Source organism: Anser cygnoides, chromosome Z, assembly GCF_040182565.1.
Source record: "Anser cygnoides isolate HZ-2024a breed goose chromosome Z, Taihu_goose_T2T_genome, whole genome shotgun sequence".
Lineage (NCBI taxonomy): Eukaryota > Metazoa > Chordata > Aves > Anseriformes > Anatidae > Anser > Anser cygnoides.
Genome location: NC_089912.1, coordinates 64,268,549 through 64,295,089, shown reverse-complemented (window position 1 = coordinate 64,295,089; position 26,541 = coordinate 64,268,549). Strand labels below are relative to the sequence as shown.

General features: G+C 49.7%; 1 protein-coding gene across 8 annotated transcripts in view; it reads right to left on the bottom strand.

Moving 5' to 3' along the window:
* The window catches only part of RUSC2 (RUN and SH3 domain containing 2), a 54,380-nt gene extending 28,342 nt beyond the window's left edge, over window positions 1-26,038 (bottom strand). For 2 of the 8 annotated variants that reach the window (XM_066987646.1, XM_066987644.1), the window contains exons 1-2: window positions 25,913-26,038; window positions 5,339-5,444 (exon numbers count right to left, since the gene is read on the bottom strand). The gene's annotated coding sequence lies outside the window, so the exon portion shown is untranslated. Of the gene's footprint in view, window positions 1-5,338; window positions 5,445-17,392; window positions 19,424-19,883; window positions 20,257-25,912 lie in introns of those variants that run through there. The other 6 variants (XM_013200522.3, XM_013200529.3, XM_013200526.3 and 3 more) reach the window with 5 other exon arrangements.
* Between the last annotated feature and the right edge of the window lie 503 nt (window positions 26,039-26,541).

Genomic DNA, 26,541 nt, shown 5'->3' with positions numbered 1-26,541 from the left:
CTGAGCTACAGAGAACACACGAGGCAAGACAGCACAATGCCTGTGTTCCTGCTCTTTGCCATGGGAGCCTTAGAGTGGGACCAAAAGAAGGTGCCTTAATAAGCACTTTAAGTGAATTGGAAGTACCAGGTAAAAGGAGGCTAAGTAGGCATGTGGTTGCTCCTTCACCAATGTGTACAGAGCAGGATGGAGAAAAACCTGCCCACTGAAAGCATTTAGGTCACACTTCTCCAGAAGTAATTGCAGTTGGTGCCAGCTCACCCCTAATCAGGTGTGGCTCTGGAATTAAAACAAACCAGTGAGATTAGCCTAACGATGTAGGGAGCATGGACTCCCTGCTCCCTTCAAGGGCAGCACCTGAAGAGCCCATTCCCTGGGGGCCAGAAGGAGCTGAGCGATGATCTAATTGGCGTCACATCAAGTCTGTGTTAGGCAACGCTCAGGAGCACAAGATTTTCCCAGAGTTGACTGTATCATGGTTAAGCAACTCCTTGGTTCAAACATCACACAGATAACTTGAGTTCTCACACCCCCAAAACAAAAATCCTGAAAAAAGTATGCTTTTTAATTTCCTTGCACTAGGATGCAGGAACGTTCCTGAGCAAAGAGAGCCACAGATGCACAGGTGAGTCTCTTGTGCATCTGGGAACCAGCGGGAAGGCAGACTTTCCCAGTCCAGTACCCATCCCTTGTCCACATGTCCCACCCCTTCCCAAGAACACAGCATACTCTAGTCTGGGTCTCCTACCCACACTGCAGCTCAGAGAAGCTTTTTTCCAAGAGTTAACAACTGCAGTTCTTTTTTCTTTTCCTATCTAGATGACCACCTGAATCATCTCTTCTCTTCTTCTGAATCATCATCATCTCAATCTTCATCTCTGTGTTTCTTTAAGCTCCCCCCACCTGGCAGCTCTACCTATTGGTCTGTTTATCAATTTAAAGAGCTTTTGGGAACAAAGGCTCTTTCTTACGCTGCTCTCTGTGTGGCACCTGGAGCACTGAGCCCTGACCTCCACACTGCAGTTTCTTGGTGGGGATACATCGTGAACAAAACTGCCCATGGCACGAATACCACTGCCACCAAACCACCAGCAGCCTTGCCCAGTGAGAAATACTTGCATGTGCCTGATGGATAGAGAAAAAACATTATCTGCACATTCCTGAGGTTACAACACAACTGTGGTGGGGAGAGGGAGAGTTCGTGGACAAGCCTGCTCTTGCTCTCATCTTAACAGGTGTGTCCCTGCTTTGACCCACTTCTTTCAGAAAATGAATGCTAAAATAATTTTCGTCAAGAGAGAAAACTGGAGCAGAATCAGGGACTAGAGCCATTTTGACAGCCCATTACTTTCTCTTTGGAGACTAACCAACTTCCAGATGAATGCTGCGGCATGCAGGGAGCCTGCTCAGCAGATAACACAACAAATCCCTGCTAAGGCTGGTTACCGACACAGCTGTCATTGATCATTGCTATGGATTCCACCCCCTGCCAGCCAAGCTCCCTCAGCTCCTCCAAGCCTTATCCTGCAGCCTTTTGCATGGTTCTGGAACCAGGTAGCCTTCTGGCTCTTTTGGACCTACAAACCAGACTGCCAGAAGCACTTTATCCACATCAGGATTCTTTGCACAAAGCAGCAAAGGTAGCAGACAAGTGAGCTTTCCCACCTCCGATGGAATTTTAATAGCTACCACAAATACGGGGACAATTTTTTCTCGTTCAAATGTGATTCCACAGCTGACAGAGAGGCATCTCCATCTCAGATCCTCAGTGTCTTACCCACACGCACAGATCTCTACCTCTCTCACTTTTTCTTTGCATTTCTTGTGTTTAATCAGTACTCAGGTGCATGAGGACCTTGCCTATTGAGATATTGCCCAGAGTCTATGATATAGAAATGACTTTGGACTGAGTATCTCAAGCTGATCCAGTTTACATTAAACAGAACAGTAAAAAGCAAGCAGCTCTATAATGAAACCTTTTTAGTTTTTAAAGAGCAGATCTTTGGCATACCAGGCAAAACAGTTATAAAGCCAACAAGAACAAAGAGCTCAGGGAATTACTTCAGAAAAGACTTTGAATGTACATCATATGTAAAAAAACATCTGGAATCACTGAGCAAGGTGAGGAAATTAGAAGAACAGGGCTCCTGACCAAACTGAATGAATAACCACACCAAGAAGGATATTACAGTCAAGTAGAGACTTCATCTTTGATACTGTTTTGGCATGAAGAAGAACATGGAAGCTGCGTCAATGACAGGTTAGACAATACAGGGAAAAGAGGGTGCAGAGAAGGAAATGAGCATTTGAAGTGGAAACAAATCCAAGGAGATTAATGCACTCCAGTCAGAAAGGACAAGATATTTTTGATCCCAGAACAATGAAAAAACCATTGCATGATCACAGCTAACAACAGAGCTTTCAATAAAAACACCCATGAGGAAAAAGAAAGAGAGAAAGAAGCTGAAGCCAGGTGGCTGGCAAATAATAAAGGCAAAGCCTGTACCTGCTCTGAAACAGGAAGGGAAGTGACCTACGTTAGATCTATCAACCTGGCCTTAACACTACATAAGGCTTTCAGAAAACATTGGCAAAGAATAATGAGACTGAGAAATAAATGAAAAATGGGGCAAAACGCAACATGGGGTTGCTAAAGGTGGGTTACTGTCTGGCTACCAGGAATAACACCAGGGTGAGACCTTGTCTCACCAGGAGCATCAGACTGCAAGAAAATTAACATCTCTGGGACAGAGAAATTGTTCCTTGCTTGCTATCAGAGCATCAGACACCCTGACAGGCAGCAATGGAGCCATGGGCAGGCCATTTCTGAGTGCACTGCATACTCTCCTAGGCATTTGCACTCTGTGCAATGCAGGTGCAGGCCCTTGGACCCCGGGAGCCAGCTGCACTTCATCCCTCCATTTTTCATCAAGGCAGTGAAGAAGACACACAGCTGTGATTTTATCTCCCTGCTATGAATCAGTTCAGTCAGCTCCAGTCATCAGAAGCTCTTGTCCATCTTTTAGGCTCAAGCATCTCAGGGCAGAGATTATCTGAGCACTCTCACGGCTTAACAGATGTTCCTGTAAGAGTGGCACCTACCAGCTAGGCACTGCCTGCACGTCCTGAGGAGTGTTCCCTCCCATGCAGCAAAGCAGGCTGCACCACCTTCTTTTTATTCTGTTACGCAAATGTGGTAAACAGACCGTACACAAATTTTCTTTCACAGCACGATGCGTGTGTGTACCCTGCAGTGATCTATCCTCTGACCCACGATGCACCTATGGATGCACATGTGCTGTTCTCGCCCCCAGCACCCTCCTGCAAGAGGCTGCTCTGCAGCACCACCTCTCCTTAGCACAAACACGGTTCAGGAGCATGTCTCCCTCTTCTCACAGCACCAGGAGCACATCCCATTACCCACTCCCATCAGGCTGAAGGGGATGGAGGCCTGGGGACAAAGAGAGGGGGACGGAGGGGGACGGAGAGGGAGCGACTGTCTGAGAATCCGCAGCAGTGAAATGGTTCCTTCAGACAACTGCTGCAGAAAAGGCTGTGCCTATATAGACAAACCAGGTGGGGATGCACACAGGGAACGCAGTGAGAGAGGCTGGAGAATGATACTACAAGCAACATATTTACATTCCCTGACCGTGAACCCATATTTCCTCCCCTGTGCCCTGTGTGTCTCTGACCCACAACTTTCTGTTCCTCTAGCTCTGCAATGCTCCTCACACCTGCCTTTTCTGCTTCAACGTTCCTCTATAGCTCTGCCAAACACTCACCACTTTATCTATATGATCCCTACCATCCCGTGGCTCTTGACAGGCCTAAAGATGCTTTATCTGAACTATTCTCGGGTCATTTCAATGCTAAGCTGCTCCAAGCACTCTGCCAAGCTGGCACACTACAGAAGGGTTTTGTGAAGAGGTTAGACCTGCCAAGCTCCCTCATTAGCAGCACTGATTAGGTAGACAAGGCTCTAGGTGTTTGGAGGTTAAAAAAAAATAAATGCAGAAGATCTCTATACTCCCCCATACTCCACACACCCTTACAACACCCCTCAATCCAGTCTCTGTTTCATCTGTTTCTCAATAGCCAATGTTAATGTAACTTCCATTAACATCACATTCCTCCCAAACACCTACAATTGCAACCCCACGTGTTCAGCATTTTCTATAACCCCAAAAGATTGCATCTTCTGTTTGCTTATTTACTGACATTACTACATTCCCGTGTATACATTCCCCTACAGCCATGTCACTGCATCACAGATACCAAATCATTCCTCCGTACCTTTGCCTTATTGTTCTCACTAACTGTCATCCTGATCAATCCATATCCCTTTCCCACATAGATCCTTCTCTTTGTTCAAGCTCTTCTCCTTTTGAATGTGTAGCAGCAATTTGATGGAAGGATTTGTGCAGGGGGTGGGGGAGGGAAAAGAAGGAGGAAGGCAGGGAGGAGGGTAAAGATGGATTTGGTTATAAAAGGTCCATGTAATTAAGCTTTAGTAACTGGTACCCAGCCCAGACCACTCATCTCAGTAATTAAAAATAGCAATTCCTCCATTCTGAGATAACCTTTCTCATCTGATCGGCGAAAAGAGGCAGGGAGAAAGCATTCATTTACACAGCCGGCACAGACACACCCTGGGCAACACAAAGGATTCCAGCCTGCACAGATCCCAGTGTATCATTTTTTAGAAGAGCAAGGTTTAACCTGCCACACTATTTTATCCTAATACCCCTTGAGCAATTGATTTACCAGTTGAAAAAAAGAAAGAAAGAATTTTTTTTTTAAAGCCAAAAGCCATAATGACAGCAGCCCTTCCTGCGCTCGCGTCTTTTGTTTCTGTCTTTTCATGGAAGTGCTGTCTGTCAAAACAGCTTTTGAGCTGCACAGCAGCATCACCGCCGGGGATGCACAGAGAGCGTGACAGCTCGTGGGACCACAACAATCCGTGTGGGCTCGGCTGTCATGGCAGACACAATGGAGAGCTGTGCGACTGCACCAAGAGCGCACTGTTGGGGAGAAATGCGGATCGCCTCTGCACAACCAGCCCCGGACGTGACAACCGCTATTTCATAGCCACAATGGACAAACACACATTCTGCACAGCAATACCAGCCTCTTCACTCCCTTGCATAATTATAATCACGACAGCTCCAAAGCAACACAGCCTCCGAACAGACAAAGCGATCCTAAAATCTTTAAGCTTCATTGGGTAGCTGGCAATCTCTGCAGAAACAAGCAAGCCAGCCGCTTCACAGGACAATGAACGGTCTGAAAACCATCAGTAAGGCAAACTCCCACCCCGCTCATTTCTCCATCTCACCTTTCCACAGATCCTCTGCTTCCCGTCTCCTCTCCCTGCACACGCTCCGCTCTGGCAGTGCTGAGCACTCTGATTCCAGTGGGCTCCGTGCTCTCTCACCAGGATGCTGTGGGAAACACAGAGTCAATTATTTTTTTTTGTTACAGCTGCATCCCTGGCAATGCAGAGGGTCTGCGCAATCACATCTCCAATGCTCCTGCTGCTGCTGCTGTGACGTTGCTGCGTGTGAAGGAGCAAGCATGCCCACAGCACTGCCACTCCGGCTTGCAATTAGTCCCTGTGGGACCTCAGACAAGGGAGGGCATGGGAGGGAGCAGAGAAAGAGAGGAAGGGAGAGAACAAATCAGGCTGGAAGATGGAGGATTGATTCTTACAGGAACTGGGAAATAAAGAAGGTAGCATGAGGAGAAGAATAAAATCAAAGCCTATGCCATAGGACAGAGCTGAAGCATCTTATTAGGTGATGAGCTTGGGTTTCAGATGCTGCGTGACTGTAAGCTGTCTTATCTCCTCTGGCTTTGTAAATGAAAGCAAAAGGAACCAGACTGCTGTGTTTCTACAATTGATAATGGCAGCCAGAGCCCTTGGCGATAAAATGCTCGTCTGCAAAGTAACGCACAGGAGGAGGAGGATGGGAGGACTTAAAACTGAAGGATCAGAAAAACTACAAGAAGCTTCTTGAAGCTTCTTTTACATTTCTGTAGTGCATTGTCTTAGAGAGCTTCATCAACAGCACCTACACAGTGTCCCTGAAACGCAGTCACCCCCAGAGTGAGATGCAGCCACAAGCACCTTGACCAGTGTCAAATACCTCGCAGTGACAGGATCTCTGAAGTCCAAGCTGTCACAAGGAATATCAAGCCAAGATCCCAGCAACTATTAAGCAGAGCTTGTGATTACAGTGCTGCCCACAACCTGGGCTAAATCCTGGCATGTACACAAAGCAATCCACGTAAGACCCTCCTTCCTGAAACAAAGCATTTCCACCAGCAAGAGGCTAGGCTCTCCTGTTATCACAGGACTACATGAAAGGATTTTTTCACCCCCTTCCTTTCACCAAAGGCAGCCACAACCTGCTCCATATTCAAGTCAGTGCAGCTCCTTATGAGGCACAGGAGGGACACACATGGCTCCTTTAGGGTTTCTCTTTTGGATAGAACCTGAAGCCCTCTCCTTCCTCCCCAGTGCAGTATTTTTATTTTTTTTTTTGGTCTCATCTGTGCATAACCACAAACCCAGATGTGCTCCAGGCTGTTTCAGGGGAGGTAATCCCAGCACTGGAGCAGCTCCCCTGAGGGAGCCATCCTGGAGGGACATCACCACCACCATCGCCGCTCCCAGAGCCGCTGCCCTGTGCTCCGCAGAGCTCGCAAAGCTGAGCATCTGTGGAGGAAGAAGCTCCACGTCCACAAGCCAAAACCCACCTCCAAAACAGAGGGGACAGACAAGTCAGAGAACAGGTAAGAATGTCACACAGATGCACAGGACAAAGAAAGGAAGAACCGTCACGGGCCTGAGTACTTTTCGCTCTATGCCATGATGCACTCAAAATGACAACCAAATAAAACAAGGCAACACAGTACTTCGCAGAAGCTTCTGCCCCTGGAGAGGTGTATGTAAAAAGCTACGCCAGAAAGACCCATTGAGACCCGTCCTGCTGTGCTGTCAGCACCAACCAAGGCAGGCTCCAGCAGGCGCCGCGGGCCCGCTCGGCCGGGACGGGGAGGAAGGAGGTGGCCAGGCCCAGCCGCGAGCTCGGAGCAAAACAAGGCACGTTTGTTACCCAGGAGACTCGTTCCCACAGCAGAGAGGAGAATGGAAACTATGTTGGTGCCCTCCCCAGTCCTCCGCGGGCCTTGCCAGCACTGAGGGAGGCAGAAGAAATGCTGGCAGGCTGAGCACTTGCCCGCCTCCCTGTCCCCACCACGGGACACCAGCGTTGACCGACTGACCAGCGCAAATGCCTCCCTTGAGGGGCAGATCTGCACGCCAAGGCTGATGGAGTTTGGGGCCGTTTTGTTAAAAAAACAGAGGCAGTAATGCAGCAAGCAAGGGGCTCCCTCGGAAAAATAACTTTTCAACTGTTCCCGAATGTAAACAAGTGTGCCTTCCTCCCCATCACGGTTATTCAGTTCAGCACTTTCCCCATGCTCGTGTGGCCTCAGACAGGCCTCTGGCTTATCAAGAAACATTAGTCTTATTACCTATACAGTGGTTTTGCCATCTCACCTCATTCCCCCTTGCTCCAAAGGGATGAGAAGTGAATGCACGACGCCTCCTCCCACCCACGAACTCCAAATGAGGAGACACATTCCCTTCCCAGTGCTGTGCTGCGGCAGAGCGCCCTTCAAGGGGAGCCCCGTGTGCTGCACTCATGCTAGGTATGACCCACATGTACCTGCAGCACTTTGTGCTCCTGACAGCAACCAGGAAATGAACAGAGCGCTATGGGAAAAATAAAGCCCAACTAAATTCTGCCTTGGCAGGAGTACCTTCTTCTGCCTTCAAGTACCACGCAGCAATCAGCCACTAAGGTCGGCACACCCCCATGTACTAACAGGAAGAAGCATTCCCACTTTCATTGCAATTTCACAGCAAAAGCTGCAAGGACATGCCCAGGTCACAGCTTTTGGCTCATCGTGACCTCATGTGTAGCACAGCCACAGGAGGGAAGGACATTACTGCTCTTTCCCAGGTGCTGGACCATCCATGAGCATCCATGAGCAGCTCACTGCCTTTCCACCTTGCTCAACGTTTGTGGCAGAAATTTGAATCCCTGAGACAATGCAACCCCATCCACCACCATCCCAGACGATTCAGGAATGCCAGAGAGAGGGATGCTGGTCACAGCTGAACCAACAGTATGGTCCTTCTCACCTGGAGCAAGGAGCAACAGAGCACACAGGCCATCAGGAAAGCAGGGGGTGCTGCAAACTTTATAAAAATCCTCAAAAAGAAAAAAAAAATCATTCCCCATTCCTCACCCTTGCAATCCCTCCTCTTTGAGGTCAAAGAACATTTCTCTCTCAAACACAGAGATCAATACAGGCTAATTGTTACCAATGTGCACTTGACAATTTTTCTGTTCGTTGTGAAGTGGGAACAAATATGGGAGTTCTTGAACGACAGGTCAAAAATCCAACCAGACTGAGGAAAGCACATGGTAGTATCATGCCAATGCCTGACCTCTCAGTCCCCACTCCCCAGAGGGTCGCCTATAGATCCGTGCTGAGCCTGCCTTCATAGAATCACAGAATCATAGAATCATAGAATCATTAAGATTGGAAAAGACCTCCAAGACATCTGGTCCAACCATCCCCCTACCACCAATGTCACCCACTAAACCATGCCCCTAAGCACCACGTCCAACCTTTCCTTGAACACCCCCAGGGATGGTGACACCACCACCTCCACAGGCAACCCGTTTCAGTGCCTGGCCGCTCTTTCTGAGAAGAAAGGTCTCCTCATTTCCAACCTGAACCTCCTCTGGCGCAACTTGAGGCCTTTCCCTCTAGTCCTATCACTGGTTATGGGAGAGAAGAGGCCGACCCCCAGCTCCCCACAACCTCCTCTCAGGTCGTTGTAGAGAGCAATGGGGTATCCCTTTCGGAACAGGTCTCAGGACAGAGGCACAGGAGCTTGTGGGGCTGTGCAGGTTGCAGTCACATCTGTAACAGCAGTATTCACCAGGCACCCACCCCATGGTGGTCTTGCCCCAGCAAGACCTGCCTATGGCCCAGAACAGCAGTAGTGATTTCTTCAGGGCTAGCAACCCCAGGCAGAGTCACACCTCCAAATAAAAAATTGGCTTGAAATGAAAAGATTGTTGCTGCTTTTTACCTCCCTCCATCCCCCTCCCCCCCAGATGAACATTTCTTGTTGTTTGCTAACCATTGTCTAACAGAATTAATTCCCAAATTCATTCCTCTGATGTTTAAGAACCTTCTCTAAATTTCTGGCTTATCTTTACGCATGTGTCGCTCACCCCTATTCACTCCTGTTCCAAAAATGATCTTTAATGTCAGCATTTATCCAGACTGTGTTTAAAGTTACATCATCCCATTTTTTTAATCACTTTGCATTAGATAGGCTCTCCATGCTTTGATCACAAGTAACCCTTCTCTGGACATGACCTAGTTTAAATACAGCCTTCAGAGTGTGATGGGAAATGCTGACAATCTTCCAAGCCAGATCTCACCATGCCTTAAAATACAAAAATGTCCCTATTCTCTGGTACAAATAATTTTCTAATATGTCACAGTGGATGACATTTATCTTTTCATGGCTGCTCACAGTTATCCTGAAGGTCACTGATAGACCCTGGGTTTTTCTCCATCTCTCTCACTTTCCCCATGAGCTCCTAGCTGGAGCTGAACTTTTTGCTCATTTCTCATGCACACAACAATGCAATTTTGAACTATCCAGTTCCCATTTGTATTATTCCTTAAGGACAACCCAGCTCTTCCTGCTGAATAACCATGAACTGCCTCTGAATTGATGAGGTTTCTTGACTCTGTGTTTAGGAAACATAATCAGCAATATTACTTTTCACTGCTCAGAGCATTAACTCACACATTAAATAGCTTTCATTTCAAGGCTATTCTGTATCAACAACTTCCCTTCAGACCAGTAGTTCCTCTTTCAACATTCTGGTTACTCTTCCTTTAGCCTGTTTGCTGCTCGTTACCTCTCAGCAAAGGGCATTATGGACTAAAAAAGTCAGAAGTCCACATGGGTTCAATGGGAATCAGGACAAGCACTTGAGAGATCCATTTCAGGTTACTAAACAAATAAAATACAACAGACTTGGCAAATCCCTGAAAAAAAAAATATTGAGATACCGTTATCTGCTTGCCTTGCTCTCACTCATTCCTAGCTGACCACCTGCAACCTCTTTTGGGAAATAAATACTGGGCTAGGTGGATTCTTCATCCGAATCACTATAGTGATTTCCTTCTTCCTTGTACTAAGGTCAAATCCTTCTTAATGTTAGTGGCTGCTGCCTTACTGCCCAGGAACGGAGACAGTTACAAGCTCCATAAAAAGTCACAACTAACAGATAGGACTAGCTCTGGCATGGCTCCCACTGGGCTGGGCTGAGTTCCACATATCTCAACAATACTGAGATGGCTACGGGATATCCAAATCCAGCCCACAACCAGCTTGTCTGTCTCCAGTCCCTTGCAGCCCAGGATCCCAGTATGCTCGTACTGTTCCTCCAGGAAAGAGATACTATCAACATTTTACGTGCGGGAGACTGGGGCAAGAAGGAGATATGAATCCTTGGAAAGCTGTGGGAAAGGAAGAATTGATCCAAGAATGCCAGTGCCCATCTTTCAGCCCTAATACTCAGCTCTCCCCATGCAGAAGCACAAAGAAATAGCTGAACATTTTTAGACAGAGGGAAATCAGGACAGAAACAGCAGAACAATTCCTGAATTGCTGTCTGTAGTCTCAGCTTCAATCTGATAAACAAAGCTCAAAAAGCTGTACAGTATACTTTAAATTAAAGCAAAACCTGGATGTAACTGATGCAGCCTGAGATTTCAAAGTGCCTGAAGAAGGAGCTGAGCTGTAACAGCAACCCTGTTTCTTCAAGCACTCACTCAAATATTGATGATACACTGACTGGGAATAAAAACTCTTTCACCAATCAAAACATTGGCAAAAGAAAAATAGAAGGGGTATTGTTACCAAAAAAAGATGCACCTAATCTGGCAATCAACCACTTGATCTGAGCAGCCCATGTTAACAACAGATATGAAGGTGTTACTGGTTTCACTTCTGTTAAAATCAATTTTCAAAATGGGAACAATCCTGTCCCTACAGCACAGTTTACCTAAAGCATTTAAACTAATACATTTTCTCCATAAACTATGAGTTCCCCACTGCCATGAAGAAAGTCCTAATTTCCCATGTTATATGTTGAAGCTGGTTGGCAGCCACAGTTCTGCTGTATTCATTGCTTCATATTCTGACCGCAAATAAAAACTGTGTACTTCCAGCTAAGCAGCTGAGAAACTGCAGGGCTGAGCTGAATCTGTGCAGCCCTGAGATGGTTCACTGTCTGCACACTAAGCACAACCAGAGACCGCTGGGTACGCAGCAAGCGTTGCTCAAGAAAGGTGGCTGCTTCTGGTTCCCATGGTGTACACCGAAGTGACATTTCCTTCCCTCTGCAGGGGAATCACCCGGCTGACTCCAAGTGAGGGTGGCTGTGCTGCAAACAAGCCTCTGCTCAGAGGCTGTAAATGGGTGGGACATAGCACAGCAAACAGGAAAGGGTCAAACAGGAAAGGAGAAAAACGTCACTCTTGGACACAAGAGAGGCCACATCCAAGAATGGAAAAAGCCTCCTGTTTTAGTACTGAGTCATAAATATTCCAGTTTTCCAAGGCAACAGCAAGTATGAAGATTGCTCTGGATTTCACGCAGAAAACCCACACTCGCCTCCCTCTGCGCATGCCTGCGCACTTCTCTGCCATCGCTGCTCAGAACAACAACAAAAGCCAAGCACAGAGAGCTGTCAGCTCACCACGAAGTGTTCCAGCAGACCTCCCCGCTCTCAAACACTCCCACCTTCACCATGAAACCCAGGCAGCACACAGCTACCAGCTGATTTATTAGAGATGCATGCTATTAATTTTGTTTATACTGCTTTTTTTCCCAAGGTTGTACATTTATCACCCAAACTGAACAAGCTCTGAAGTGATACTTGCCCCAGCTTGCTACGTTTTAGTGCCAAGTAAAGCAATCCTTAGATAACTGGTACTTCTGCAAAGCGCTCTGATTAGAAGAGACCATTGAAGGTACACTCAAAAACCATCCCTCAGCAGCAACACAGCAGCACATGAGTGGCAGATAATAAGACACCAGTGCCACACAGAAGACTGCATGTGTTCATGGACACCCGCATCCCAGTAGGCGCTTAGAAAAGCTGCAAAGAGGAGAGGAAACAAAACAGTTAAGGAAGAGCCATTGAAAACGTCTGCTAAAAAGCCCATGTGTTGCAGGCTTGTATCTAAATCCTGGAGACTCAGTCCACCTCTTGGGCATTTAACCTGCTGGCTCTGAAATGGAGTGGTCGTCTCTTAATCTTCATCTGTACCATCTGTTAGCTGAAGGGAAAAGGTCTGTACATAAACAGCAAATGGACATAAATTATAATCATTACTATGACACCTCACATTGCACAGACTGCACATCCTCACCCATGATCATCATGCATGACCTGCTCATTCAGAAGGGATTTGTGGTTACCATAGATCACAGGCTAAACTTGAGTAATAGTGGCATTTTTCTTTGAAGCAGACAAACAATAAGTCCGGCTGTGTGAACAGGCATGCCATACACAAGACATGGAGTAATTCTTCCTCTCTACCCAACATTGGTACGTGCCCCAGCTTTCCACCAGCCTGGCAAAAATATAGACAAACTGGTGACAGTTCAAAGACAGCAACAAAAAACAGAAAGGAATAAATTACAAAGCAATTGGGTTAGCTGTCTGTAGAAAACCAGGGGGTACATTAAAGCAGTTCTGAAATGCATAAAAGGCTGCTGCCAAAAACAAGTTAATAAGCCATTCTCCACATCCCAGGGCAACAGGAATAGGCTGCCTGACAGGCAGCAAGGGAAGTTTAGGTTAAGCATCAGGTATGACACATAAAACATTCATTATTCCACAAAAAAAACACAGCACTCAGGAGATAAGACTGGTTTTCTTCATACGATGCATGGTTCTGTCTGTCTCAGAAGATCTTTGCTTTACTTATTTAGAGGTAGGCATTCATGTTGGTTTTCAGAAGCCCTTAGTGTGAGAAATTGCAAAGGGTTTTTTTTGGTCTGGGTTTGCTGACAAAGAAATGCCCAGCTCAGGATCCTGGCCAACTTTGTGTGCCACAGCATCAGGGGAAACTGAAGAAGGGAAGGGGCTGGACTGTAAAGACATGGGATGCAGCAATGATGTCCCAGTCCCTGGGAGTTTCTCGAGAGAGATGAAATGAAGAAACATGAGGAATGGCATAGTCTGAGTAAACTATGCCTGGGTTAGAAAGATGTAATTGCATGACTTCTGGAGGTCTTATTCTCATATGATTTCTGTTTGACTCAGAGGACCAGGCAGCCTCTAATGCAGGATTAAAAGCCTAGAGCGGTTTATTCAGGTAGAATACTTGAAGAAAGAGAAATATGCTTCAGGAAAGATACAGCAAGCCTACAGGTGAAGACTGAGAGTGGAGAAGCATCCCATGCCAGCTGATCCAATATCTATTAAAAACATACTCGAGTTTGTTTTTTCTAAATGGAATATGTTCAATAACAGCTTTCAGCCAGTGGATTCATCCTTGTTTCACCCACCACAGTGAAGAGACATTGCTCATAAATTTGGTCTTGTTGAAGGTGACCCTTGGCCACAGCTGATAACCCTCCTAACTTTCTCTTTGGTGATTATGACTTCTTCCCATCTAATAGGGCAGGCTGTACCGGACTGTCACTCAGCTGCACTGTAGGTCTCCGTGTCAGGTCAGACCATGATTAAACAACCCTTTGGCTTTAAGTGCTTACAGGTGTATGCTTAATCAGGACAAAGTCTAATCTGCAGCATCTAGCTGCAGTGTGGCCAGTTGTGCAAGGTCTGCCTCCTCTGCAGGCACGCTCCACCCAGCAGGCAGCCATCCTTGTGCAGACAGGCACACGAGCGCACAGAGCCAGACCTGGGAAGTATGTGTCCATGCACTGTGCGCAGCAGTTTTGCTCAGGATGGAAAAAGACCCACGGCGAAGGAAATGCTATAGAGATAAAGGGGATTCATGCGTGGGAGGAAATCCTGACGTGCTCTTTAAAATAGAAAGCAAAAGCTGGTAGGGGCAAAGCCTGGGCTCACACAGTGCCCGTAACCTGGTGCCAGTGACAAAGCAGGTCACAGGAGACTCCTGACAAACTCATCGAGTTTAGACTGCAGTGGACAGACTGAAATAGGGCTCTACCCTCAGGTGAGGTAGACTAAAGAGACGGCGCATGATGCTCTGTGATGCTCCCTGCAGAGATATCTAAGCACTTCAGGAACTGCTGGAAACTGTGGTGTGGTGCTCTGGCACCTCACAGAAACACATCAGCAAACAGCCAGCAAAGAGGTGCTTCAAGATGGCAAACAAGGTCTTGTGTCCCCATGCATCCCAGACACATTCCAGCCATGGGAACAAGAGCATACCAGGGTGGAAAGAGCGCTGAAAGTGCCCTCAGGAGTTCCATAATGATAATACACGGTGCCTTGGCTCAGACCTAATAATAAACAGCAATGATGATGACTCAGAGACCTCATATGTTGGCTGGACATGGGAGAGGAGCAGGAAGGAGCAGAGGAATAGAAGAGAAGGATGCCCCTGATTGAAGGTTTGCAGATTGAAGGTGAGCAGGTTATTCTGCCTCACAATACCTGGAAAAAAAAAAAAAAAGAAAGAAAAAAAAGAGGCAGATGCTTTTCATCTCTGTAATATTTTTCCACCTCTGGACAATTCTGAAGTCTGTACTTCCAGTGCACTCCATTGAATGCAACACTTAAGAAAGCATTCCAACCAGTGCACAACTTCATCAAGAGCCTTTCAACACATAGCAAGGAAAAGAGAAGCCCAGCTAAATGGCCAGAAGGGGAGGAGAGCAGGTGAGAGCTGGGCACAGTAGATAAGACAGCCAAAGCCAAACCACAAGCAGCTGCTGTGCTCTCACTAATTCTCAGTGCAACGGCTGGAGAAAACTCCTGGCCACCATGTTCTGGCAGGACCCTTCCTCCATCCCTGGGGACGCCTGCCAGGATTAGTATTCCCACATCAGAAGAGGTGAAGCATGGAGTGACAAGCAGCAGTTGTGACCTTTTCAGCAGTTTTTGCATGCCCGCTGCTTACACAGCAATTTTCCATATTGGCTTAAAATAAATCCAGTCCTTCAGAAAGTAATGTATTTAGAGATTGCAGAAGTATCTGGCTCTTCCTCTTCAAAATCAAAACTAGCACAGATGTATCTGGAGATACAAATACGGAGGCCAAAGAGCTATCGGGAGGGATTAATGCCATAGTTCTGTTTCAGACACCGAAACAGAAGTGTGGTCTCCCTGCCCATGACACCACTGCCTTCAAATCAGAGCAGATAGGTGAGACCAAGCACTGCCCCAGGCCTGCAGCCAGGCGATGTTTCAGCTCTTTTCCTCTTCTCCCATGCAGAAGGCTCCACATATTAAGCCACATCACATCATTATTATTAGACCAGCAGAGCTACAACACCTGTCTACAAGACCGAGCATCTCTGTCTTCTGATGGGGCTCCCTGGAGCACGAGCCCTCCAAGATGCATTTCTATCAGCTCTGGACTCCATACACAAGGATGCAGTGGGGTCTGCTGCTCTGGCCCACGTGGCCTGAAAACAAGAAAGGAACTGATGCTCCAGCAGCCTGAGAGTGGGAGAATTACATACCTAGCACAGGATTTGAGCATCAACAGGCAAAACCCAGCCCGAGGGTAACAAACTGCAGCTCTCATCTCCCCAGTGGGACAAGGCAGCCTGCACAGGTTACACAGCCCCAGGAGCACAGCTCCCCAGCATCCCTGCAGTCTCTGCAGGGGGGTCTGGTTTCCAGTTACAGGCACCAACCAGCCCATCAAAAGGGCAAAATTTTGCAATTATTTTTTGTGGTTATATGGATAACAAGGATGTCCAGAGCTATAGATGTTAATTCAACATACAGACATAATTCAACGTAATTTAATATGCCTTCCACAACTATACCAATCTCCAGCTCAGGATAAACCTAACGTAGGTCCAGAACGTCTACATATGCCATTGCTGTGGCACAAGACATTGGAGGAGCAGCTAGATCTGGCCAGTGGCAGGGAGCTGGCAGCAGGTTAAAGCCCAGGTTAACCCCTCCTGGCATTTCCTGGCGTTGTGCCTCCCGTTAGACCCAGAGATAATGCACAGGACATGCAGGGAAAGCCCAGTAGCAAATAGCCTAATTAGAAGTGCAAGTCTCACATCCTCTTGGGGAACAGCAGATCTGCTGAAGGTCAGCATCCTCTCTGGTCAGTGGGGCAGCGAGGATAGGGAAGCAGCAAGACCCCCTCTGCTGCACCCACCCAGGAGCCAGGGCTCTCTATGAAGAGCCCCAAAACACCATCCCTGAACCGACGCCAGTGTTTGGGCAGGGCTTAGCGTTATTTTTAACACTTGTGCACATACCTCTTTGGATGAATCCTGGGAAAAGCTTGTCACCAAAATAGTATGCTGTGGGCACTATTTATACACCCACTGGCAGCACAGCAGGGTGCGCTAAGGAGGGAAGGCTGGAAGACCCCCCCCACACACACACTTCCCTCCTCAATGCTTGCGAACTGGGGATGCATGGGGCCCTAAAACAGGTTTTGTTACTTGGGTCAGTCCTCAGAAGGGAAGCATCACCTGCAGAAGGCCCCCAGGGACAACAGCAGCCTCAGGCCTTTCCATAGCAAAGCATGTCACCCTTGGGGACTGAAGGAAAAAGAAGATACCCTTTTGAGACTATTCAGAGAAAGGAGTCTCTTCCCTTGTCTAATTTGATGGGGTTATTCTAGAAGAATAACTTCTCTCATGCCATTTCCATGCCTACTGAAATTCCTTGTTTTTTGCCTTCCGTGAGTCTCTTCTCCCTCTGCCCTTCTGCCAGGACACATCCAGACTGCTCCCTGCTTCCAAAGAGACCCTACTGTCACCCAGAGAAGCAGGTGACACGACTTGTAGAAAATGCACAGGGTGCTGCACATGAACAGGGAAGGGAGACAGGCTCTGGGGTATCAGAGCACTATGATGGAGCAGAAAGGGAGACAGGGTTTGATTTTCCAGTGTATAGGTAAAAACAAGATGGTTGTATGCATTTTGTTCCCGTGAAGCAGCATACTGCCTGGTCATCGGAGCCACAGCAGAATGCAGCATCAAACCAGATACGCACTACTCCTTGAAGCACTCTCTCCAGGTGGGACAGGACTGATCACACCCCTTTTAGCAGAACAACTGGAAGGGATCAGCTCCTACCTTGCCAGATACAGTCTCCCCGGATGGCGGGCTCAGCTTGCTGTGGCTGGGAGTCGGGCACAGCAGCAACTGCATGAGAGCAGCAGGAGGAACACAGCCCGCAGAGCCAGCGATCATCCAAAGCGAACCCAGCTTGTCCCCGCGCTGTCTTGGGGATCAGTGAGCCTGGCTGGGGGGAAACTCCGCAGGCAGCCCCCCCTGTTGCTGCAGGATGGCGGGGAAAGATGACAGGGCGCTTCTTCCAGAGGGGAGCAGGCTCAGGGATTCCTCTAGCCCCCAGTCACCTGCCTCTCCTAGGGGACAGCGGTGCCAGGGTGCTCGTCTCGCTCCCTGAGCGTGTGGGCAGGAGAGACGAGCGAGGGCTGCAGGCTGCTGGCCATGCAAGAGCGGGATTGCTAATGAAAGCCCCAGTGTAAATACAGATGCCCTCTGGAGAGGACTATGGCTGCAATGCGGCTCGTGTTACAGAGAGCCATTTAGAGCAAGCTCAGAAAGAAGGCGGTGTGATGGGACTGTGCCGCCGACTCCACCGCCTGCCTGCTCCTGCAGCGGGGTGGGAGGGCAGCTGTTGGACGTGGGGACGCCCAGCTCCATGCTCCTACAAATCCAGGCACAGCAACCACTAGCAGTAATGCAGACCCGTGCAGTTTTCCACCCTACACCCAACAGGAGATACTCCAGCCCCACACCTCCTCTGGCACACGCTGCTCCTGCGTCTCATCACGGCTGGGAAGAAAAACATTGCTCCATCCGTGTGTGTGTGAGACCAGCTCGTGGGGCAGCAGTCCGCCCTCACCGTCCATCTCCCCATGCACAGGGATTTACCATCAGGTCACTGGGATTTACCATCTCTCCCCAGTTCACTGCCTCTGGCACCTCCTGTTAGGATTCTTCTTTTCTCTCCCACTTCAGGGTAATTTATCAACTGGATTGCAGCTTGGACCAGATAAGGAAGATGGGGAGGATAGGGACCAGCTCAGCAAAGAAGCAGTGTGTCAAGGGGTTTGGGGGCTTTGCTTTTTGCCCCCACAGCTGGAACCAGCAGTAGAGAGGTTTAGCAGGTTTCAGCTACCACCCACTAAAAGACCTCCGCAAGAGGCTGAGAAGGAACTGTTTCAGGGTGCATACCACAGCGGGCACAGCCTATTTTCACTATGCCTGATGCCAGACGGGCATACAGCTCCCATCAGCGACCTCTGGGAGCCACCAGTGACAAAGAACAGGGAGCCCATAGAGTTTGGTAGCAACTGATGTGTATACTGTAGAGGCTGGGGAGATCTCCTCTGAAAAAATACCATCTAGCCTCAAAAGAGAAAGATTGAAAACGGCTGACTTAGGTCAATCACATCGGTGAATACTGTTAACCTAGCTTTAAGGAGGGCACAGGGACCCCAGTGTAACAGGTCTATGTCCTGGTGATGCCTACAAGCATGGCGCAGCTAGCCAGGCATTAAGCCAGCCCGAAATGCTCCCTATTGATGAGAGCAGCGTGGCTGCATCACCTGTTGTCTCCTGTCCCCAGAAAACAAGGGAAGGACAGTTGTTGGGGTTAAAACTCCTTGCTCTGCACCTGCTGATATCCCTTCCCCAGGCTACAGTGAGCAAGGTGCTTTGTGCTTTTCCCCTCCATGGTGCAGTCTCCACCACGGCACAGCCCAGCTATGCTTGGGATGGGATGCTCTCCTAGCTCTGGGATGCTCTTGCACAAAAATAAAGGGAAAACTTCACAGTGTAACAACAGTAAATCTGGTGCCAGGTGCCAATCCCCAAGTCTGTCTGAAACAAAATTAAGACAGGACCGCGTTTCCAAGGACCTGTTCATCAACAGGGGCTCCACAGAGAGGCTGCCTCTCCAAACATGATGAGCCTTCATGATTTATTCCTGCACAGTGACAGACTGGTTCACTGCTAAGCAAGACAACACTGAAGCCATGTCTTCAACCAAGCAGCATCTGCAGCCAAATTGGTCTCAGCCAGGGAATGGCTAACCTCTGGATAGTCCCAAACAGTTTTAAAACCATTCACAACAACCCAAGCTCAAATAAAGCAGCTGAGAGTGTTTAGATTAAAGCTGGAATAAGGCTTACGGCATCGGCAGCAACTACAGTCCTGCTGAGGCACAAGTGAGAGCCCTGCGGCATCCACAGCCTGCCACGAGCACTGACCTTGGCTGGGGAATGCTGGCAGCAAGCTCTCCCCTTTGCCTTCAGGGAAGTGATACCCACGGAAGATGTGGTTTAGGCATCTGCACAGCCTGGCCTCATCTTGCTTTAGAAGCTGCTCCTCCCTACGAGCACTGCTCCACCTCGGTCTGACCCGCTGCCCGCAGTCGCTGGAGGAATCCAGACAGTACTGGAGAGGACAGGCACGGTCAGCATCGCTCCGTGGGAGTTTACTTTCCCAGCTCCAGCTGCGTAAGACCTCAAGCAGACCACTACCCTGTCCCGTACCTCAGTTTCCCCACCTGTGAAACAAGCACCATAACACTTACCAAGCTTCTGCAGCTGTTGTGAAGTTAAGTTCATTACGGGACGCTTGCAGCCTGGAAATAGTTACAAGCATTCTGCAAAGCTCATTTTCCACCCCTAAAGCAGGCTCCTCGTGGCTGTCCCAGGCACGCACACCACTGCTCTCAGCTTCCTTCGCCCTCACCAAGGCATGTAGGCAGCAAAGATCCCCATCGGCCCCGAAAGCAGGAGCTGGGGTGCCTCTCCCAGCTGTGCCCAGGCCATCTGCCAGGCAGGAATGCAGCGCATCAGCTGAGGGCTGGAGGAGAGCTGTCAAGGCAGCGGAAGGGCTGGGGCTGCACCATGCTGGAATTCCAGCAACGCACAAACACCCGCCCGTCCGCCCCAGGAACGACTCCTCCCTGCCCCAGACCAGGCTGAATCACTGGAAATACCAAAACAATGATGAGGTCACGTTCCCCGAGCAAGGAACGAGAGCCAGATATAGAGGCAGGGAGAAGCATGCTAAAAAGGGACTCGATGTACAGGCTGGAGGCTCTGGCAGACAGGCACCTCAGGCATTTGTCTCGTTTAAAAACAGCTTGAGGCTGCCAAGAGGCTTTTTTTTTTTTTTTTTCTCTCTCTGCAGGGAGCAGGGAGCTGGGCAACGCTACAGGGACTTTAAACTCTTTATCTGGCCCACTGAAAGAGGCACAAATGTTGGAGTGCACAGATTTGCATTCAGCTCTTTACAAGAATAAGGCAGAAGTAAAATTATTACTCAGTTCCACGTCCAGCATTCCCCAAATCTCCGTCTTGCTGTGATGCCAGACTCAGGCCCCAGCAGTTAAGAATCCACCTGCAACAAGCTGAATGGCAGACAAAAATTGCATGACCATTACTGTCTGGTTGCTTTTGTTACAGCCTCAGCCAGCTTCCACAGAAACAAAACACTGGTTTGGTAAAATTTCAGTGGGGTGAGCAGCAAGTAACAGCAGCTCCTGCTACTGCTCCTAAAAGGAGCATCTCAGGCATTCTGCCATCAGCAAGGCAGTGCATTTCCAGCCCTTCCCAGTTCTCAGTGGAGGGAGGCTGGAGATATTTACTACTGAGATTGTGGAGGAAATTACAACACGGAACTTGGAAAAGATGGAGCAAGCCTGCTCCTTGCCCTTTCTGTAGAGCTAGACATTTGGATGGTTAGAACAAACACCCAGCACTATATGAAGAAGCTCAAAGAATCCAGATTTTGTTCCATCAGGACATAAATTGGATCCTAACCAGAAGCTCAGAGGAGAAGAGATAGGAGCCAACACCTCGCTCCTCTCCTGGCTGGGCAGCAGTGGCTGGCTGAGCTGGTGTGCTCTCTGCAACAGCCACTGCCATGCCTGGCACACTGCTGTGCCTGCACCAGTCTCTTCCACCTGCAAGTGCTTTCAGATTTGCTATCAAAAAAAAAAAAAAAGTTAGAAAATTTGCAGTGTGAGGTCCCTCCTCCAGGAGGAGGGAAGGAACCAAGGCTGGGACTCAGCAGGCACAGTGCAATGATGGAGTATCAAACCCCGTGCTTGGACATAACTCATTGTGGCATCCTCTGGGAGAAGCATCGCTCCGGGGACATCATCTTGGCTTGGCTGAGACGCAAGCATTACCAAATCCATCCCAGCCCCTTCCGTGGCAAAAGCACTGCTGTGCTGCAGGGCGAACTGAGACCTATGTGGCCCCCCCACGCAAAAGGCTGCGGGTGTTGCTGCCATCACTCCCTCCAGCCAAAGGCACCAGGACTCCCACCACCCCAGCCAGAAATTGCTCCTCCGCCTCTGCCTTCCCTGCAGAGCAGTGACGGAGGAAAGGAGTGACAGGAAAAGGCACAGACAGGCCTTGCCCTTCCTCTGATAAACTGGAGACCATGGTGGAGTGGGGCAGACTGGCTCCCAGCCTGACAGAGGGAGACAGCAGAGGACTGCAGCAGGTGGCACGTCACCAGGAAGGCGTTTCTAACAGCCTGTGCTGCCCCATCTCAGTGGGATCCCCCACTGTGGCCTGATGCGGGGAGCTGTGGAGCTTTGCATGGGACAGCCCTGATGGTAACTGCTGGTTCATGCTCTGCTCCGGCCCTCCCAGTCCCTCACCCCGTCGCAGACACCTGGCGGACACACCACAGGCTTTGCCAGGCAGAGTCTCAAAGCCGTGGGTGTGGGAGCACAACCGTGACAGCAGCAGGATGGTCACACTCCGCATCACAGACCTACGCTCAGGAAACACCCTTGCACGTATCCTTCGGTGAAGAACTGGGAATTAAGTGTTCAGCAGAAGGCAGGTTGCGTGAGGCCAAGCAGAGCTGGGGGAAGCAGCCTCCCTGAACATCTGGCAGGGACAGAGCAAGCATTAAAACTCCTCCCAGACAAGCTTCCCCTGAAGTGCTCCAAGTCGAGCTGGCAAACCCACAGGATCTGATGCCTGGCCCGGCTTCAGCAGAGCTAACCACAGGAAACAACATCAGGCAGCTACATCTACACATGATAACTTAATTTCATTAATTCCACAGAGATACCCTTGCCACAGCAGCTTGACGGAGTGGGGAAAGGCTGGAGGAAGCACCTCATCTACCCCCCATCCCTGCAAAATTTTGTCTGCAGTCCCAGCAGAGAGACAGAAAGGAGGTTTTAGCAAACCATAAGCCCTGTGAGCGGGCTGGGTTATGACACTGTGCAGCTCACTTGAAAACAGAGCAGACGTACTGCTCGCTGCACACCTGCTCTGCCAGCCCACTCGATCTGCAGCACAACCCAGCCACTGCAGAGCAAAAAAACACAAGGAGCCAGGCACCCTGCGCAGCCAAAGGTGTCAGACAGCATCTGCTGCCCCAGCAAAAACTGAACCAGAAGCAGAACTGCAGGCACTGGCAGCAACAAACCAGGCTCACACCTTCTGAATATTAAATGTTCCCTTAACCACAGCCTGCAGGTTGTTGAGGGCTCATTAGCCAGCAGGTAACGAAGCCTCTAGGTGCTGCCAAGCCCCAAGGATGCAAAACCACCACTCAGTGAAAGGCCAGCAGGCAGGGACCTGGCCCAGCAGCCTCTCTGAAGCACATCAACCAGGAGACTGTCAGACTCTGTTTCTTAAACACAAGAGTACAAATTAGTTTTCTAAATACAGACCTGCACTGTGCATGGAATGAATGGCCTGACGGGGGGTAGCACTCTGCTCAAGCTGACACAAAGACTTCAGTTTAAGATTCAGGGCAGCTACTGTCTCCCTGAGTCACCTTGCTCTGCACGCTCCTGGTCCCAGCGCTTGCGGAACAAGACGGCACTGATCCTCCCCGCCTCGCAGGAGAGACGTAAGGCTCAAAGATCCCAGGATCTCTGTCGTAAATCCCAAAGCTAAGGGAGGCAAACAGGGGTTTGTGCAAGAAGCCAGGCTTCTTTTATTAAGTGCCTAATACGATGTGGAAGCAGGATGCAGCCAGCAGCAGTACCATTGGTCTTCCCTCGGGACACAGCACTGGGATCAGACAGACATCTGCGGTGCCGTGCGTGGGGTGGCCAGGGGTGACAGCACCTCCAGGTCTGCCCCTGCGTGGCATGCAGGTCGGGGACCACCTGCCCTCATAGTGCAGACCTCCAGCTCTGCAGCACTGCCTTCCTGGGGGCACAGATAGCTGCCCCCGAAGCCAAAACTGACAGAGGTCCTGCCATGAGGCAGCGGTAGGAAGGTTTGTTTTCCTAATTCAGAGGAATCCTGGCCTCGCTCCGATTTCCCGCAGCATCTCGTGCTGCTGGGAGGGCGTGGAAGAGGCCAGGTCCATTTATAGCCCTGGGGTCTGGCAGAGGGCTTGGCTCTGCGCAGAAAGGCTCGGCGCAGCAGCTCCATCCAGCACGAGCAGGGAGACGGGGGGGACAAGACCCACTCCCCTTCACGCTGGGAGCCACAGGAGAGAGGATGCTCCTTCACAGCACCAGCAGGAGAAAAAAAAAATCTACTTCTGGGTGAATTATAAAAAGTAGGACAGCAGCAGGCTAGTTTTGGGAAAACCAAACTGCAGCTGAGCTGCACCTATGGCCAACGGTGTTCTTGGATCAAGCCTGGTCAGAACGGCTCCGTGCACTTCTTCTGAGCCTGGTAGCATAGCCACTTCAGGAACCCAGTCCAGAGCACCGAAACCTGCTCCTGGGCAGGGGGCTGAGGCTAGAAACTCGCCTTCGCTGGGAGAAATGACAGCTCCCTCACCCCAGCACATTCACAGTGGCCGAAATATCAGCAGGTGCAGATAAAGCCCTTACCAGGCTCATGGAGAAGCCCCTGAGGGCATCAGTTTAAAGCATGCACAGACTTATGCTATGATGACTGCAGCTCCTTCCCACATCATCAGACATGAGGCAGCAAGAGACAAGAAGTGTTTATTTACCTAATACCTCGACTTCATCCAGGCACACAGGAACTCTGGGTGCTGGGTACCCTAGATGGATGGATGCACAGGAACGTGGCCTGACCGGGGGCCTCTGTCCAAAGCACCCAGTCCTGAGGCTGTCTGAAATGGGCAACCCTCTGCCACTAAATTCCGGGTTAAGTCTCCCCAGAGAGGCACCAGCATGGACTGGCGCCAGCGTTCTTCCCATTGCAATAAACAACATGCTTACAAAGTCAGAACAAGAAGATTTATATCTACTCAAAAAGTATGTGTTGAAGGAAAGGTGCATTTTCAAGCTTCATTCTCCCCATGTCCTGTGGTATTAGTTTGCCTGAGTGAGAGCTTTGCTGCAAGTACAGAGCTGGACAACTGTGCGTATTGACAGCAAAGCTCAGAATAATAACCACGAACTGCCCGGGGGATTGCAGAGATGATGTGGACATAAGAAAAGCAAATGCAGGCTAGACAAGGCAGCAAACCATCAGCACAATTGTACAGGCACTGGTGACAGGAGCACCATACAAAACAAATCTGGTCATCTGCATTTAAAAATGATAAACTCAAATGAACAGGTGCATAAAGGGCCTCAGGGAAACAGAAAACCTATCAAACAAGAAGAAACTTAAGAGCCTGGCTTGTTTAGCCTAGCCAAATGTAGGCAGAGAGCGTATAGGATTGCTCTCTAAATATATCACAGGAGACAAACAAAACTGCTGAAGCAAAAGGATAATGCTGGCACAACGAGAGAGTGAATGTGCTGTGAACACATTTAGGCTGAAAATGAGAGGGGAAAAAAAATCAAGCATCTGAAGAGGAAGCCTTCCAGCTTCCAGCTGGCACAGCTGGTTTTAGGATGAGTTTTGTCAGTGCTCTGAAGGGGTTACAGCACACAGCACCTCTGCCCAAAGGTACCCACGAGGTCCATTACGTGCCCACCCTTGGTCCCAGCTGGGAATTAGCAGGGGTCACTATTCAGAGGGCTCCCTTCTTGCGACAGTCCTTGCTGAGAATCACACCCCCTAGAGATCTTGGGGCCAGCACGTGGCACTCCCTCACCCTCCCGTGCCATAGGAGCTGCTTATGATTAGTGACTTCCAGGCTACAGGTCAGTGCAAGAGCCTTGTGTGGATGCACACGGACGAGGTGAGAGCTGCCAGGAGCCCAGCAGGAGCTACCTAGAGAACCCTCTAGGTGTTTCACCGATATTTCACTGTGATATTCCACTGTCACATTCTGGGGGAGCAGAGGGGGGAGGAGATGCTCTGCTGTGCCCTCCCCCTCTCTGCTGCTGTATACAAGAAGTAACCGTATCACTCACTGGTCAGCATTAAAGCATTGTCTTTCCTGACCCCAAAACCGTGGGGCAGTGAGAATGTAGGTGCTACAGCAGAAGCTGTGCACAAACCTCTGTGTTACAGAATAATGCATAGAAAAAATAAACAAACAAACAAACAAATAAATAAATGAAACGGGGATTTTTTTTTTTGGGGGGGGGGGGGGAGGATCTCTCTCTCAAACAGAAGACCTCCAAAAAAGACCAAACGGCCGTCCTCAAGCTCTCCTTTAACCATTACACAACAGCTCGCATCCCCTGCGAGCATCCCCAGCCCCCCGGGGCCCCCCCACGACCTCCCCCCCGGCCCCAGCCCCGCTCACCCAGCCGGTGCCGCTCCGCTGTTTGCAGCCGGGCGCCGAGGCGGGGCCTCGCTGCTGTCCGCCCCCCTCGGCCCCCCCAGCCGTGACCGCCCCCGGGGCAGCTCCGGGGGGAGGCTCCGTCCCGGGGATCCTTGCCCGAAAGGTTGGGGCTGCCGCAGGGTGAAGCAAGCGGCAGAAAGAGCCCCCCCCCCCCCCCCCCCCCTCCCCTGCGATCGCGTTCAGCTGCTTTGGTTATTTGTAAGAGTGCAAAATTGCGAGAGCGTCCTGCTCGGAGAAAATCCGGCTGCAGAAGGAGATCGAATCTGGCCTGTGCGGCCGCAGTGGCAGCAGAAGCTCAGAAAAACATCTACGATAAGACCTCTGATAAGAGCACCCTTGCAGGGTAGCAGAGAAGTTCGGGAAGAGCAGCTCCAGCACGACCACCGCCCGCAGGGCTTTTCCTAGCGTCTTGCTGCTCTTAGTAGTTCCCTGCAGCTTCCTTGCTTTCCCGATTGTTCCCCGAGTCAGGACACCACATTAAAAGCACTGTTATCTCAGATCCGTCCTCCCAGAGCCCATCCCGCCACTTAGCAGACCCAGGAACAACCTAACTGGATGGTTATAAACACTTCTGATCAATTAGCAGGCTG